Source organism: Hylobates moloch, unplaced genomic scaffold (assembly GCF_009828535.3).
Source record: "Hylobates moloch isolate HMO894 unplaced genomic scaffold, HMol_V3 SCAFFOLD_4, whole genome shotgun sequence".
NCBI classification, from domain to species: Eukaryota; Metazoa; Chordata; class Mammalia; order Primates; family Hylobatidae; genus Hylobates; species Hylobates moloch.
Window position 1 is genome coordinate 31,387,707 of NW_026652279.1, and position 17,587 is coordinate 31,405,293.

At 52.6% G+C, this 17,587-nt stretch overlaps 1 protein-coding gene and 1 long non-coding RNA gene across 2 annotated transcripts in view; one reads left to right on the forward strand and one right to left on the reverse strand.

Annotated features, from left to right (window-relative positions):
* The window catches only part of SLC6A6 (solute carrier family 6 member 6), an 87,798-nt gene that overhangs the window by 15,491 nt on the left and 54,720 nt on the right, over nucleotides 1-17,587 (forward strand). The window lies entirely within an intron of this gene.
* Nucleotides 1,360-9,480, reverse strand: LOC131383220 (uncharacterized). Its single transcript, XR_009213071.1, has 2 exons — nucleotides 9,004-9,480; nucleotides 1,360-1,637 (listed from the first exon to the last, which is right to left on the reverse strand). It is a non-coding gene; the product is annotated as an uncharacterized LOC131383220 (long non-coding RNA).

Below are 17,587 nucleotides of genomic sequence, written 5' to 3' on the forward strand. Positions count from 1 at the left end.
AAACCCTGAAACTGAAGTTTCTCAGATAATCCTCGTACTCGCCATCTGCTGTGCTCTGGTCTGCTCTGTCTTCCTTTAGTGAAAAAGATGGCCTTGACCCCTTACATTGATGTCAAGACCCACTGTGGACTCTGCTTTGGAATTAGAAAACCCTAGCTTCCTGGGCAGAAATTTCTAAGGGGAAGGTTAAGCTCCCACTGGTCCAGGGTTTGGATTGGTTGGAGTGGGGTCCCCTGTGAAGCCGGGACTAGACAAGCGTTTGTGTGTGGCCCAGAGCTCCTCAGCCTGCTGCTGCTAGCGGCTGGACCAAGTCCTTCCTTTTCATCAAGCCCGGCTGGCCTAGGATGCTTGGTCACAAGCAGCCCCACCCCATGGAGACGTATTCTTTGTGCTGTGACATCGGGCAGGGGTGTGTACCCAGCCAGCCGCTGGGCAGGCATGGAGGTGACCTACTCGATGTCAGCCTCCACAGGCGTCATCATAATTATAGACATCAATAATAATAATTGCTACCACTTCCTGGACTCAGCATGCTCATGTGCTGCCGAGAGGTTTACTGTATTAACTCTGTCAACCCAAAGAAGTGGGTGTGCTCTTACTCTTTTTGAAAAAATATGACAAATTTATTGAGCGCTTACTGCACATCAGGCACTGCTAAACACGTCACAGACTCATGCACAGCCTCTTCAGGAGCCCTGTGAGGCGGGCGCTGATGTCATCCCTATTGTACAGATCAGAAAACTGAGGCTTGGAGAGATGAATTGATTGTTCCCAAGGCCACACAGCTGGGAAGGATTTGAACCTGATTGAGCTGACTCTAGCCCACTTCCCCAGGCTGGGAACGGCCTCTGGGTCCAGCCCCTTCCCCTTCCCCTTCCCCTTCCCCCAGGCCTTCCTCCTGGTTAATGAGTAGTCAAAGGCAGCTGGGAAATGAGGCTCCTGCTGCCGTGAGGCTGGAATGTGAGTGAGTTCTGCTTCCAGATACAGAGTCTTGTGCGGCCGGGCGCGGTGGCTCATGCTTGTAATCCCAGCACTTTGGGAGGCCGAGGCGGGCGGATCACGAGGTCAGGAGATCGAGACCACGGTGAAACCCCGTCTCTACCAAAAATACAAAAAATTAGCCGGGCGTGGTGGCGGGCGCCTGTAGTCCCAGCTACTCGGAGAGGCTGAGGCAGGAGAATGGCGTGAACCCGGGATGCGGAGGTTGCAGTGAGCCGAGATCGCGCCACTGCACTCCAGCCTGGGCGACAGAGCAAGACTCCGTCTCAAAAAAAAAAAAAAAAAATTTAAGAGTCTTGTGCAAGGGGCCCTGCCTGGGATGGGCTGTTATAGGCAATAAACAGAGGTTGCCACTGTTCCTCTTTTTGAGGCTTGCTGATGTATTTGCGCTTGGGAGCCCATTTGATAGAAAAGCCTGAGAGGCAGGTTTGCCCTCAGACTTATCTGATGCCTCCTCCAAGCAGCCCTCTTGGCTTAACACTTTCTGAAAGGGCTCCTCGGCCCCCTGACACAGCAGGGGTGTCTAGAGGAACCGGGTGGAAGAACAGACCTTGTCACCTCTGAAGTCTGAGCACTGCTAGGTGTGCGCCCTCCTCGCTGGGCACGTCACTTGAGGGCTCTGACCTTCAGGTTCTCATCTGAAAAGGGCATGATACGGACATGTGAATGTGTGTTGGTTGTTCGGCAGAGACTGAACTATTAATGGACCAGCCCAAAAAAGTATTGCTGACAGGAGGCAACCCATGTAGTGGAGTCCATGGAGCTGGGGAGTCAGGCAGTCCCTAGTTCAAATCCCGGTTCCAGCCCCTGCCAGCTTCATGACCTGGGGGAGTCACTGAACTACCCTGAGCCTCAGGTAACCCACCCTTGAAATGGAGCAATAGTGGCACCCAGGAGAGTTAGAAAGACAGTGATACTGGGATTTTGGGCTGGGGGTAACCTCATCACTTTGTAAGCACAGTGAGGTTAAGTGCGCAAAAGGCCTAGCACATTAGTGCCAAGCACCCCACATGCAATTTCTCATTTTATCCCCCAAGGTGAGCCCCCCTAGAGCAACTCCCCACCCCCTCAGCTATGGGGCCGAGTCCAGAAATCAGATTCACCCTCCTGGTGCCTGGGGCAACTTAAGGAAGGAAGAAGATTCTTAACAGGGAGACCCTCTCTGGGCTTGTGGTGAGATCTCCCACGGGGCGTCTGCCCCCACGCCCCACACCCATTGTAAACTGGTGCATGTAGGAGTGTTGGTATAACAGGCCCATGACTTCCGGTGTTGTAGAAAAGGCCATCTCAGGCCTGTTCAGCAAAAGTGCCAACCTCAACATTCACTTCCTAGAAGGCCCAAGACCGTAATAAAATGGTATTTATTGTTTACTCTGGTTATAAAAGTCATACATTTTTGAACAGGCACAGTGGCTCACACCTGTAATCCCAGCACTTTGGGAGGCTGAGGCGGGAGGATCACTTGAGGTCAGAAGTTCAAGACCAGCCTGGCCAACATGGCGAAACCCCATCTCTACTAAAAATACAAAAATTAGCCGCGCGTGGTGGTGCACGCCTGTAGTTCCAGCTACTCTGGAGGCTAAGGCAAGAGAAAACAAGCTGCTGGATTTGGCCCAATGGCCAGTTTGCTGACCTTGTTGTAAGCCATGATTTGTTTGGATAAACCAGTGTTTATTTAATTAATCCCATAGTGATGGGAAATTGGCTGGTTACAGTTTCTCTTGTAAACCACTCTGCTTTTTTTTTTGAGACAGAGTCTTGCTCTGCCACCCAGGCTGGAGAGCAGTGGTGTGATCATAGCTCACTACAGCCTTGACCTTCCAAGCTCAAGCCTTCCTCCCACCTGAGCCTCCTGAGTACCTGGGATTACATGCATGCCTCCATGCCTGGCTAATTATTTTTTTTAGAGACTGGGTCTCACTATGTTGCCCAGGCTGGTTTCAAACTTCTGGGCTCAAGTGATCCTCCTGACTGGGCCTTCTGAAGTTCTGGGATTACAGGCATGAGCCACCACGCCCGGCCTCTATTTTCAATTGTTGTAAAAGACAACATAAAGCTGACCATCTTAACCCCTTGAAAGTGTACAATTCAGTCATGGTAAGTAGATTTAAAGCGTTGTGCAGCCAATTTCCAGAACTTTTTTGTCTGGCAAAGCTGAAGCCAGTGAACTTCTTTTGAGTGGGCGTCTTTACACGTTGATCTAAGCAAGAAGTGGGCTTGCTGGTTGAATGGGGTGCACGTGTTTGAGATGCTGGGTACGTGTTGATGAATCATTGACCCCACAGAGGTTGCCCTCATTTTCACTCTGGCCTGATATCAGTGACAGCCCTGGGGCATCGAGATGGAGGGGTGGCACCTCTCTGGGGAGCTCCTGCCTTCGGGACTGTAGGAAACAGGATTTAAAACAATTCATCCCAGAGAAGCAGCCACCAGTCTGCCAGCCTTTCTCATTTGGGGAAGATAAGAAAAAGCCAGTAAGCAAAAAATAGCTCTGAGTACTGGGCCAGACTCGAGGTTGAAAAACATATACCCCATCCTCTAGAGGAGATGTACTGTTAGGACCTGAGCTCAGGGGTCCCGTGAGCCTGAGTGTGAATGTCATTCAGTTTCTACCCTGCTCTGTGTCTCTGGGCACATCGTTTAACCTCTCTGTGGGCTTCAGTGTCCTCTGTCAAAATGGGCCTGATGTAGAAGCTCCCTTCTCTGGTTGTGAGGGTCAGGGAAGAAAAACCGTGAAAGTTAGCAGTTCTAACTGTGGACGTTAGCTCAGAACGGCACATAACAGTTCTTCAATAAATGAAGTTATCACTGTTATTGCTAGTATTATTGTGATTATGTTTGGCGCCTCTATCTCAGAGAAGTCTGAATATATGCCTAGTAATCGCATCTGCAGCCCTCTACAGTTTGCACGGTTTTTCCAGCTTTGATACCTACATCATCTTGTAGGGTAGTTAACTACTGCCCCCCATTTACAGGTGAGAAAACTGGGGCTCAGGAAGGCAGTGAGAAACTGGAAGTCAGCCACATGTCAGGACAGGAGCCTGGGTTTAGCCCACATCTTTGGCTTTGGTTTTGCACACAGCTGCTGCTGGGAGATGGGGCCAGGGCAGGCAGGTGCCTCCTCTCTGGTCTCAGCCTCGCGGGAAAGCTTGGGCCTCAGGTGGAGTGAGGACGTCTTGGGTGCATCTTCTCGTCTTGGCTCTTGGACCCAGCAGGGGTCGGAGGGGGATTTCTTAAGGGAGGGGGCTTTTTCAGAAATGGACAGGGACTTTCGGGACCATGGCTGCCCACCTCAGTGAAGTCTGAGGGGAGATCCTGGAAGGCATTTCCATCTGTCTATGTGTTCTAAGTCAGTGGACAATTAAGTCCAGAAACCTCCTGGACTTAAAAAGCAAGCACTGCCAGGATCCCTGGGGCTGCAGACAGCCTCGGGGGTTTTGGAGGGCTGGCTCCTCAGGCACCCATGAAGGAAGGTGCCCTGGGGTCAGTATTCAGACTCAGCTGCCTGCAGGGACTCTCAGGGTGCCTCTATCTACTCATGTCTCCACGCACTTGCTGGCAGAGCTGGGACAAGTCACTAACCCTCTGATTCGCCATGGAAAAAAGAGTGAATAGAACAAATCATTTATTCCCAGGGTAGGTTCTTGGGGTGGCAGTGCCAAGCTTGGGTGAGTCTCCACCCCTTCGATTTAGGAGGGTGCCCTGGTGCAGATCTCTCCTCTGAGCTGAGTGTCCTCCACTAAGTCAGGCACAGAGCACGTGCGGCATAAGGCCGGTGTCCAGGCCCCACCCCAGCTTGGCCACTTAGTGGCTCACCCTCTGGGGGCCTGCACGCAGGCCACCTTAGCTTCCTGTCATTGCTTCTTACCCCCACCCTCCTCCCAGCCAGAGGTAGAGTTGCATCCCTGCTCTTCAGCCTCTCAATTGCTAGCCCCAGCTTGGCTCCCACCTCCAAATCCCCACCCTCACTCCTCTTGCTCTGTAGGGTCCCACCTGGGCCATTGTGTTGCAAAGGACTCACACCTCCTACCTCCTTTGCTACCTGTGTCACAAGGAGGGGGCTAGGTTCTCATTTATGTTTTCCGGGTTGAGTTTTCCTGAGAGCTTCTGCTAGTCTCACAGCCCCTCAAGTCTCTTCTGGGCATCCTGCCTGTCCTGGACAAGGGTTCCCGGACAAGGGTCTGTCTCTTGTCCCTTAAGTTACCGGGGGCCCAGAGAGACCAGATTCTGATGAGGAATCCAAGACTGGGTCCACCTCAATGAGAAGGAAGCCAGGATTGATTAGCAATGTCCGTCAAGGGGGCAAGGTGGGAAGAGGTGGCATGTGTGTTGTCCTCGTGACACCCTTAGTAATGGGCATTTGCTTTGGAAAAACTGTAGAGGAACCCAGAGGACTTCAAAAGGACTCTACAGCCAGCAGGCAAGAGGTGTCTTCTGGATAGGAAGAAGGGGACGAAGTGCCTCTGGAAGGACAGACAGTGTGCCCAGGGGAGGGAGCACTGCTGTGCCAGGCCTTCTCATGCCTCGGTGTGATCTCACACCTGGGATGAGTGTGAGACACTCACACATAAATGTTGTGACACAACATTCATTCACTTAGTAAATATTGAGCAACCACTATACACCAGGCACAGTGCAGTTGGTAAAGAGCCAGGAGGCTGGGCCTTGTCTCAGGTGGGTAGAAGGAAGCTGTTTGTGACTGTGGGCTCATGAGCCTGTCTGCCTCCACCTTTTCATCCACTCTCCTCATAACAAGCCTTCTGAGGCTCAGAGAAGTGCAGTGACCTGCTCAAGGTCCCACAGCACCTTGAGACCTCAGGCCTCTGCTCCTCTCAGAACCACCTTCCTGTTGTGGTGCTGTCAAGAGAATAGTATTTGCTGCTACTTCTTTGGGCAAGTCCATCTTCTGCCTGGGCCTCAGTTGCCCCATCTGTAAAATGGGCCCTATGATATCTACTGGGTTAGCAAGTGCATATAGGAGAAAGCAATTTGGTATTTTGAAAATACCAAATGTGTCTTATTAATTAATATTGGTCATAATTCAGGGGTGATTCACTGACATTTAACAATCCAGACATTCAGTGAAGTCTCTCACCCTAAAGGAGACAAAATCAGGGAGTGTGGCCTTCTGTGGGCCAAGCGATCCCTATGCGGCCGAGTCTGGAAGTTTCATGGCTGGGTTCTGGACCTGCAGGATGATTCTGAGGAGAAGGGTTGTCCCAGCTTAAGGTCATGGAGTCGAGACCTTTTATTTCCCTTTGGCCTTTCTAGTCCATTTGAGAAAGTCACCTTTTCAAACCCCTGCCAGCTCTGCTGAGTAGGGGGAAGGCCCCGGCAAGAGTGTTTGACGTCAGGGGAAGTTTGGGGAAAATCTCTAAGCACATAAACATTGAGAATTGAAAGTCTGATCAGTCATCCAAAAGTTACGGACTTTTGCTGTGGTTCAGGCTCCAGCTGGGGCTAGGGACCCAGAAATGTGCTGTCCTCTGTCCAGCCTGGGAGCTTGTGTGGGAAGATGCTACAAATCGGGACCCTGTCAGGGGTGGGGAGAGTCTCTTGAAGGTGCTTTGGGCACGCAAAGTTAAAAAAAAAAAGCTCCCAGAGGTCTTGAATATCAAAAATATGCCAGTTGGGCACCAGACAGTGAGGGCATTCCCAGTAGGGGAAACAGCCCGTGGAAAGGCCTGGTAGAGAGTGGAAGCCTGGAGTGACTTTCTAGAAGCCCTAAGGGGTGCAGCGTGGCTGGGGTGTCCTGCTCTGGGCAGTGGGGAGGGGAGAGGAGCTGCCTGGGGTGAGGGTGGGGGTGGGTCTGGCTCAGTGACCTCGGATCTGTTCAGAGTGGTTGGTCTTGATTCACTTTGGGGAACCAGCCAGAAACAGGAATCCTTATTTCATGCTTCCAACTGTCCCTTAAAGGTAGTGCTTGTTGTTTTGAGAACTGGCTTCTGAACAGACAAACTCTGCCTTCACCCAAACACGGCTGCAGGAGAATCACAGGCACGGCCACAAGTCTCCAGAGGAAACCCACTCTAACGAGGTGTCTAACCCAGTTTGCTGACTCACGTGGTTTTGGGAGCCCGTGAAGTGCATTGGGAGGGAGGGGACGGGGACGCAGCGCTGTCGAAGGAAGCTCGGTCGAAGCTGCCTGTTTGACACACAACACCGGCTGGAGAAACTGTTCAGCTGGTATTTTCCCAGTGTGGCAGATCTGGAGCCCAGGGGTGTTTGTTTCTGCCTCTCTCTGCACTTAGCTGGATGCTAAGAAGGGGCGGAGTCAAGGTCAAGTGTTGGTTGAACGAAGGCATGCAATGAAAGATGGCTAATCTTTCTTGGGCACAGAGTATCCTGTTTCTCCTGAGAGCAAATCCAATTGTGTATTCAAGGCACTTCCTTGTACCTTCCTTGTGTAATTCGTGATGACCCATTTTACAGATGATGCAACTGAGCCCCCCAGGGGGAAGTGACATTCCTGAGGTCACCACTTGCAGCTGGCAAGGGGTGCAGTGTTAGGTTCCAACTAAAACCTTCTAGGTGATGCAGCATAGGCGAAGGGTGGAACTAGGCAAACCTTATTTGGGAAACAGAGTCCCGCAGGAGCTGCCTGCACTGGGAATACAGAGCCCAAGCAGCAGAGGCAGGGAGGGCCCCTCCTCTCCACACACATTGTCGGGAGGAATTATGTAGAACTCGGCCATCTAGGGGTCAGCAGGAACCGCTTGACCAAATAAATAGATGAGTCAATTAAAAAGGACGGATTTCTTGGCTATATATAGTTGTGGCCTAAATCTCAGGTATCCTTGCCCCCAAGGAGTAAAGGGAGCCGTTTTCAGATGGCCCAGGCTATAGACGGGAGAATAAGCTGATTACACCCTGGGCTGCAGTGGGTGAGACACTTTGCAGGAGTGAAAGGAAGGTCTAAGGAGGTGAGGGGTGGGTGGGGGACTCAGGGGGCAGGGAGGGTGGAAGGCAACAATTGCATTTCCGAAAATGATGTGGGTTGGGAGACTACCCATGGTCCTTCCCCTCATCAGTTTTGTTGAGATTAGTCACACCCCTGGATATCAGCCACCTAATTTCTCTGGCCAGTCTGAATTTAAATGGCTAAACATTTCTTCCCTAGCCTGCGGGGTCAGTAGTTAGTAATCACGGCAGGTATGCAGGACTCTCACCAATTATGAGTATAATTAATTAAATGGGAAGATCCTTGCAAGCATTGAGCACTGGGCCTCGCGCAGCCAGGGTTGTTAGCTGCTGCTCTTGTGATTGAGGCCAGCTGCCACCCGGTCCGTGAAAATACTTTTGATCTGGGCTGATTCAAGAGACCTGGATTCTAATCCTTGAGTTAATTTGAAAAATAATTCCCCTGCCTCCTGCTGGTTTCAGTTTCCCCCTGTGTCAGGTCGAGGGAGAGAGACTTCCTGGTATCTAAGGTCACAGCCAGACGGTGCCCCAGAGCGCAGTGGTTACGGATCCAGACTTCAGTCCACCACTTCCTGGCTGTGCAACCTTGGTCAAGTCGCTTATTGATTCTGAGCCATAGTTCCTCATCTCCATTTAGGGTAAGTCCCCCGCCCCATCTCAAAGGGTGGCTGGTTAAGGATTGGGTAAAATAATGCGTCCACCTGCTGATCCCCCAACTGCACATGCACGCCTGCAGCCCAGGGAGCTGGGATTGGCCACGAGGTTGGAGGATTTTGCATACATTTAAAGCATTTCGAGTGTGCTTTTAAGCCCCATTAGACTCTAAGATGCTACAAAGTCTCGCTACTTTCGGACTAATTAGGAGAAAAGTAAGCAGGTGTAATCAGTGAAAAATGATTTAAAGAAAGAAAAAAATATTTAGCCTGATTAAAACATTTCTATTAGCTAGAATTATAAAGTGCCCGTCACAGTGCCAGACAGACAAAGTCAGCTGCAGTTATTATTTCAGTTATACAAGAACAGGTGGAATTAGGAGAACCAAGGGTTGCTATGACAATAAGCCGGGACCCTCCTCATCCCTACCTGGGAGGGGGGCTGGCCCCGCCCTAGAGCTTCCTGCGGTCTTGATGAGGAAGAAGAAACTTCTGGGTGGGCTTCCCAGGGAAAGGTGCACCTGAGGATGAGCAGGAATGTGTCTTCCAGGGCCCGGGAATGGCAGGGCCTCCCAGAAACGGCGTGGCGATGAGGGGTTCTGTGATAAAGGAACCCCTCTCTGGCTTTAGTTCTGCTGCAGAGCGTTCTTGTGTGGTATACTTTCCCGGAAAACACAGCCTCCCAGCACCCTGCAGTGTGCTGGAAGGGGCATTGTGACCTCATGCTCAGATATTCTGAGGCACAGAGACCCTGGGTGCTGGGTGTCTTCCGCACTCTCTGGCTGCTTCTGTGCCTCAGTCTCCCCTGCCTCCAGTGAGTAAGTAGTGCTTGCTTGTCCACCCATGTCCCCATCTGCTCACAGAGCCTCTGCCCCTTTCCAGAACCACGCTGGGTTCCCTTCTGTGACTCATGCTCTGTGAGGTCACCAGCAGCTGCAGTCACCTGGGAAATGGGGTTCAGTGGACTCTGCCCACAGTGAGAGGGTGCAGGGGGCCAATGTGGGAGCCCTTTGGTCACATTTAATTCCTGGCAACCTGGGTAGCCCTTCCAGAGCCCCCAGTGGGACAAAGGTCTTCCCCAGAGGCCCGAAGCTTAGAGGGCATGGCTCCTCTCACTGAGGATACTTGCCCAGGTCGCCCCCACCAGACTACCAATAGGAGCCTCTGTTTTCCCACCTCAGCCCAAATCCTTGCTGGAGGCATCCTCTCAGTACCTGAGCTGACCCTAGGTGGGTCACCAGGTGGACAGGGGTCGGCGGAACCCTCCCTTGGGACCAAGGACCTCCGTAGGATTTGGGGCTCTATGTTTCCTAGGCCTGGGAGAGAGCTCCCCAAATCAGTAGGGAGTCCTGCTGGTCCTAGGACATCCAGGCAGCAGGGGAGGGAACTGGACATCCAGACCAGACCTAGGACATGGGAGACCAAGGCTCTCATCCAGGCTCAAGCAGCCCTTCTCCACTTGGGCCTCAGTTTCCCCACCTGTGCAATGGAGACATTAGGCCCGATGATACTGTTGAATTTCACAAGCTACTTCAAATTCAAAAACAAAATTTGGATTGAGAGGTGGAGCAACCTGCCCTTGGCTGGCACACTTTTAATTTTACCACCGTATGGGGATTTTTTTAAGTGACAGCTGCTCTCACCATGATGTAAAAGGAGAAACCACATACCAAGAATAATAAGACCCCAAAAATTGTAAGGCAGTAATGTTAGAAGGCAAGGACACCTCACACTGTGGGCTGAGGAAGGCTTCATTCCAGAGTGGCATAGCCCACAGCCTGGCCTTGGACAGCCACACAGTAGAAGCCCTTTGGGAAGACCTAAGAGCCAACTGCAATAATTGCAGCTGTCCTGAGTCCTGCTACAGGCAGGCAGCTCTTCCAGATTAGCCCCAGCATGAGTAGATGTTCCCCTTCACATGTGGAGTTTTAACGTACACTTCTCTGGGCACCTGGCCCTGTCCTGAGCAATTAACCTTGTGTGATCGCCATCCACCCTGTGAGGTCGATGCCATTATCAGCCATGTTTTACAAGCGAGGAAACCGAGGCACAGAGCATATGCTGCCCAGGGTTGCAGAGCTGGGGTTTGAGCCCCATCAGCCTGGCTTCAGAGCTTCCTGGCTAACCCCGCCTTCCTTCCCAGGCCTCTATCTCCTTACTGTATGTGAACTCTGGGCATTAAGTAGTTGGGATGATTTATCATTCAATAATGCCTAAAGGAGGGGTCCCCGGTGCCCAAGGACCTTCAGCCAGGAGCTGTGGGGTTTCAAAGCTGCCATGTTGAGGGGTCCCAGTGTCTGATTTCTGCAGTTGCAGCCATCCTGGGGGCCACCAGCAAGGTGACATTCCTCTCCTGCAGGTTTTCTCTCCAGCTGCCCAAGGTGTCCGCAGGGGCCAGCAGGTGAAGAGAAGCTGCCTGGCCACCCTGCTCCAAGGAGCTGCCCTGCTGTTCCCTCCTGTGGGTTGTTGGGGCTGCTCTTCAGGTCCACAGCAAAGTCCTTTTCTACTCTCGTGTCCAGTTCCCAGCCCCTGTAACTTCCACCTCCCCAGCTTAGCAGGTGCCACCATCCCAAGGGCTAGAAGGGTACTCAGTACTTTGCATGGGGAACTGCAGGCCCTGATCTGGCCCCTGGCTCCTCCACTCTGCTTTCTGCCCTGAGATGCTTCCCTAACTGTACCCTAAGGGCTAGGGGAGGGAGGTGATGGCAGCTTTTCACATCTGTGCTCAGATCCCCAGGGAGCCACCAACCCAGGGGACCCACATTGCTCAGCAAGAATATTGATGGGGACCCCAGGATCCCCCAGTCGCACGCACTGCAGAAGAGGAGGCTGGCCCCTGAGAGGCCCAGGAGAGAGACAGTTGGAATAGAAGGGAGGGGGCAGCTAGGAGGAGGCCCAGGTGTTAGGGTGACACCCTGAATCTCAGAACCGGTTGGCCGGTGTTTGAGCCCTGGTCTTGGCCCTGTTAGATGATCTGTAAAGCACTCGGCGGGCATGGTGCCCAAGAGATGCTCAGCAGGGCCTCGGCTCAGAGTCCAGGCTGCCCATGATTTGAGCAAGAATGCCGGTCAATTTTGTTGTCATCCTGATAGCTTGAACTTTCTAAGTGCCTGCTATATGTCAGGCACTGTTCTAAGCAGTCCATACATGTTTGGTTCTTTAATCTCTCAACAGCCTCACTACTTAGGTACTGTTATTACTCCCATTCTACATTTGAGGAACCTGAAGCACAGACAGGTTTATTTATGGTGTACAACTTTCCTGGGGAGGGTGCCTTCACTGAGAGAGGGGCTGTGTGTGCAGGTGTGTGGGAGGTACAGTTGGGACCCTGCACCTCCAGGCTGCTGAGTCTCCTGAGAGCAGATCTAAACCACAGTCCAGAGCAGGCAAGCCTCACCTTGGTCAAGCAGTGTCACCAGAGCCTCCGGTGGCCTTTCCTGCCATTGTTCCCTATGCCTGGGGAGGTGGTGTTTAAGGGACAGGTGTTTCTGCTGTTGGGGGAGTCCCACCTGCTGCCTCTGCTGGAGAAAGTGACTCCTCTCCGCTGGGTGACAGTGAGGGGAGCCGCTAAGCCCCAGGCAATGTGCCTTGCAGCTCATTCCTGTCCTTAGAGACACTGCCTGGGGCCTGCTCAGCTGAACTGTGCCCATCGCCTGCTACAGAGACAAGGCCAGGCTTCTTTTTCCCTCTGCACCCTCCTACCCCCAGGAATCGGGGTTGGTCTCCAAGGCTTCTCCCCCCAGTATCAAACATGCAGGCCCCACTCAGCTATCCAGCTCCAGAAGCCCTAGGTCACCCCTGCCAGCCCTTGCCTTGATTTCTCAAACTCCCTTTCTCTTTAGCAAGTGGATAAAGGCATGTTGGCTCTGTCCTGGGTCCACATCTGGGCTCTGCCACTCGCTATGGAGTAACCTTGGCCAGGTCATTCTCCTCTGAGCCTCATTTTCCTTATTTGTAAAATGAGGGCCAAGGTCTTTATCTGCCAGGTCCTGGTGAGGAGCAGCAGCAATAGGGAATAAGATACTCTCTGGCAACCTCTCAAGTCCGGGATAAATGGCTATCGGGATGATCCTGGACTTAGTGAGGCTGGCAGAAGTGAAACTCAGCCTGGCCCAGCCCCTAGATGCTCACAGTCTGGCAGATGAGACGTCTGTGTGCACACATGCATCACATGCACACACTGTCATCAGCCAGCCTTAATCTCTTTCCTGAGCTGATTTTGTTTCATGTTTTGCCCAAGTGCCTCCCAGTTCAATAATTATTAGCACCTCCATTCCCAACCTCACCTGATTTTAAGATTCACTTGGGAAGCTGGTTAAACAGGACAGATTCGTGGGCCCCTACCTTGAAAATTCAGTCAGTAGGTATGCATGGGCCCAGGCATCTGCATTTTTAGACAGTGGTATGCATGGGCCCAGGCATCTGCATTTTTAGCCAGTGTCTCAGGCAACTCTGATGTTCCTCATGTGAGGATTTTGGTCATCCACTAGTCCCTCCTAAGATCCCAGAAACTTCAGCAATGAATGACTTTACAGATTATGAGGCCCGTTTACAGGTCAAGAAACTGAGGTTTCCCAAGGAGAACTTTGAACTTTATCCAAAGTTGCACAGTTCTGAATGAGAGTCCAGTGTCTGGTGAACGGTGGGGGTGATTTGAGCTGGAGGATGCTAAACGGAAGAGTCTTGGGTGGGCGGGAAGGGCTTTTGCAGGGAGGTGACACTTGGGCCAGGGTCTTCAAGGTGGGTGGGATCTACCTAAATGTAAGAGAACCCACAAACCAAGCACAGACTTGAAAGGGGCAGTGCCGGGGAGACTCATGCTGGGCAAAAGGAGAAATAAGGTGGCAGAGATTGGGGGCAAGGCAGACAACTCTAGTGAGCCTGGGATTCCAAGACGAGAAGTTTAGATTATTATCTAGGCAGCTGGGAGTCACTGATAGTTCTTGAGCTGGGGGCTGACATGGCAGGCATTTGGGGTTTGCTAGAAACAAACCCGGCTAAGCAGGTGGGAGCAGAGGTCAGGGCATGCCTCCAAGGAGTTTCCAATGGTTGGTGTGGCCTCTTGGGCCACACCACGAGTGACAGGCCATCAGAAGGTACACCATGTCCCCAGCACCCCCAGAGCTTAAGCTAAATTGCAATGGAAAGTTGAGGGAGATGGCTACCACTGGGGGTTGCCCTGGGAGATGGCCTCTGCACGTAGGAAGACCACAGTTGAGAAGTGTCAGTCCTCCCTGCATCCTAGCCCCACCCGAGTGTGGATTTTAGTGCTGAGCTTTTCTTCTGGCTGAGCAGTAGCCGCTGTTAGGCACCATCTTGTAGTGCTGGAAGTCGCTGCCACCGCTGCACCAACAGTTGCCAACCTGACAGAATTAGATATGTTCTTCCCAGGTCTGGAAGAAGAGCTTATGTTCAGCCTCTGGCGTCCACTGTATCCCACCAAGTTAGGGTTGTTGGGAATGTCCCACCCCTCCACCACATCTTTCAGGCCTCAGTTTCCCCTCTGTGAAATGAGTTCCCTCCAGCTCTGATGGGGCCATCTGTGGAGGAGGCTAGAGACTGTAGCTTTGTCTTGTCATTGATCTGCTGTGTGGCCTGGGCCTCAGTTTCCTCATCTGTAAAATGGGCTTGGATGTGGACGTGCCAAGACCTCCGAAGCCCCACTGTGAGTCTTTGATTTTGTGTGGGATCCCAGGGCATCCCCTGGCACTTGGCAAACCTTTAGGGGCAGGAAAAATTAACTTCAAAGTCATTATTGGAAGATGCTCAGAAATGGATATATTGTTTAATGAAAAGTGATTTCCTAAAGATCTGGGGTTCATCTGCAGAATTTTGACCATTTGATGGGAAACTGTGCTCAGATGTTGGGAGCACATCCTGGTCCATCCTTCCCCACTGTCCACAGCCCCCAGCATCTGTCACTGCAGTTTGCTCTGTCGCCCCCATAGAGGAGCCCTCAGAATGCCTGGAAGGCTGTTTGTCCCTATGCAGAGTGTCCCCAGAGCCCTGAGCCCTAAACATTCCATGTGAAAAATCCTCATCATGCTGGGCCTTGTATTAATACTAGATGTCAGGAAGCAGGACCCGGGTGACTGGGGAGTAACAGACAGCAACAGTACAGGCTGGGAATGCAGGGACAGAGCTAGCTGTCCTGGAGGCTGTCCCATAGAGGCTGTGAGGGGTGCCTGCTCATTAGGCAGGGGAAGAGTATACCGGGCTGAGGGCACAGCACAAGCCAAGGTGTTGGGGCTTGAGAAACCACAGCGTGTGCTTCAGCAACCCCTGGGGGTCTTGGGCTGGTTCTGGATGGTGGAGGGGGCCTAGGAGTCAGCTTCCAGATAAGTAGAGCAGGCCCCTGTGCTCCAGAACACAGTGGGCACCAGTGACCAACAGTGCTAGTTCCCCACCCTGTCTTGCTAAATCCCAGGCTGTTTGGTTCCTCTAGCACCACACTCTGGTCGAGCTGAATTTCTAAGTCCGAGTGAGGTGGGGCGGAGGTAGGAAGGAAGAAGAAAGTACGTCCTTGTCAGGGGGAAAAACATGTTTAAAAGAGGAACAAGGAGCAGGAGGTTGTTTGCAAACATTTAATGAGGTAGGAGTTTCACATACTGTAGATGGGATATTGTGCCCATTTTTTTAGAGAGGGTAACACTGAGGCTGAAGAAAGAAGGTGACTTGCCCAAGGCTGTACAGCAGAGTGCCCTGACTGGTTTCCATGGCACTGTGGCATCCGGTAGAGCCACAGTGACAGAGTTGGGGGTGGCCTGGCTCCTGCACGCGCACCCTTAGCTGACTCTGTCACTGGGGCCTATATCCTTCCAGTTTCTATAGAGCAAGGGAGGGGCTGCCCTCTGCTTTTCATAGCCAACAAGGAGCAGGGCTTTAGGCTTCTTACAGCTTAAAAGGAGAAGGTCAAGGAAATGGCAACTAACCTTTCTCTTTTCTTGAGTTTCTTTTTTGTGGCCTCCAGAAATAATCCTGGGCTCTGCAGAGCCTGTTTCAGGCTCATGGTCTACCCTACCCCGCCCCCATTTCCGGCAAAACCAGGCTGAGGGCTGGGCTGCTAGCGAAGCTGACAGCAAGAGTGACAGCCCTGTCCTGTTGCTGGTGAGTCAGTGCCAGGAGGTGGCTGCCTGCTGACTCACCCACTCCTTCCGCAGGCTCCAGGGGCCCCTGCAGTAGCCTGACTCCAGCCAGCCCTGGGCCATGGGGGAAGGAGATGGAAAAGAGGCTTGGCTCCCTCTGACCCTTCACCCAGCCCCTGCACCCTGAAGCGGGGCTGCAGGCAGAGTGGCCGTTGTGCTGTTATTGGCCTAAACACATAGCAACAGGAAAGCAACCCCAAAACCCCAGCCTTAAGAGCAAGTCCAACAGTGCACGACTCCCCAGGTCAGGAGAAGCCCCGATGTGCGCAGAATCTGCAGATGGGGCCACTCTTGGCCCTGCCTCTGGCTGTGGGAACAGGCCTCCAAGTACCCAAGGTAGGCATTTTGGTGGCCCTCCCCAAGCTCCTCTTTCTCCTCCAGCCCAGTGGGTACCAAGTGCCCTGGAAGTCTACTGAGTGGTGTCCAGGGTCCCCTCAGACAGCATCCCAGGGACTTGACCTTCCTCTGTGTGTCCAGGCTGTCAGGCCCAGCTCTCAGGGGCTCTTTGACCAGAGACGTCTTTGAAGCCTACCCTTGACCAGACACAGAACCTCGTCCTTCCTCTGAACTTGTAGAATAATTTTTATTTCTTTGACAAAACGAGCCCCTCCCTCCTTCTCTAGTCGTTAGTGCTGTGAAGGCGGGAAGGTGACCCAGTACCCCTGTGATGGCCCTGGGCCAGGTGTGTAGCAGGTGCTCGGTCAGCCAGAGCTTTTGTTCCCTCCCGCCATCTCCCCCAGGGAGAACTGCCCCAGGTAAGCGAGTGCCTGCTCAGAGCAGAGTGGGCAGATGACTTCCCAAGAGCACATCACAGCAAAGGGTGACCCTGTTCCTTTCAAAGCATGGCTTCACCCATGGAGCCGGCAGGGTTTGGGCTTCCTGCACAAGGATGCTGTGTTTGTGCCAACAGTCTTAGGTGTTAGGTCCTTGGCCAAGGGGAAGACATTCTGGCCACCCACCCCACAGGTTCTCAGCTCATGGTGAGGAACCCAGGCGGCTGAGGTGTGGGCTTAACGACTCCACAGGCCCCACCAGAAAGTGTTAGCTGAGCATCTGTAATCTCAGCACTTTGGGAGGCCGAGGTGGGTGGATCACTTGAGGTCAGGAGTTTGAGACTAGCCTGGCCAACATGGTGAAACTCCGTCTCTACTAAAAATACTAAATAATTAGCTGGGCGTGGTGGCACACACCTTTAATCCCAGCTATTCAGGAGGCTGAGAAACGAGAATCCCTTGAACCCAGGTGGCGGAAGTTGCAGTGTGCTGAGATCGCACCCTGCACTCCAGCCTGGGCAACAGAGCTGGACTCTGTCTCAAAGTCATAAGTACCTGCAGGGAAAAACCCAACATGGGCCCTTAAGTTCCCTTTCAGAGTAGAAGGGAAGGGTTGGTGGTCAGGGACAATCCAGGGCTTTTAGCCAAAAGCATTGAGCCCTCACTGGGGCAGCACAAAACTTGGGATAAATCCAGTTCTAACTCTGGCCTCGGGGATCCTGTCCCCTCTTCCTCTTTGCCACACGCTGGCTTTCTGTTTCTTCACTATGTGCACCATGGCCCTCTTTACATCTGCTGTTCTCTGCTCTTAGAACAGTGTTCCCCCAGTTCTTTGCCCCCAGTTCTTTGCCTCAGCTTCAGTGTGGTTAAAAGCTTGTTCCCTAGAGCCGAGCTTCTGGGTTTGAATCCCAGCTGTATGACCTTGGGCAAGTGGCTTTCCTTCTCTGGGCCTCTTTCCATCATCCTGGCTGGTGAGGAGTAAGTGAGTGAGTTGGTGCCTGGAAAGGGCTTGGCACAGGGCCTGCCCACAGTGAGTCTTCAGCGAGCTGCTGCTGTTATGAAATGTCACCTCCGCAGAGGGGCCTGCTTTGTTGCC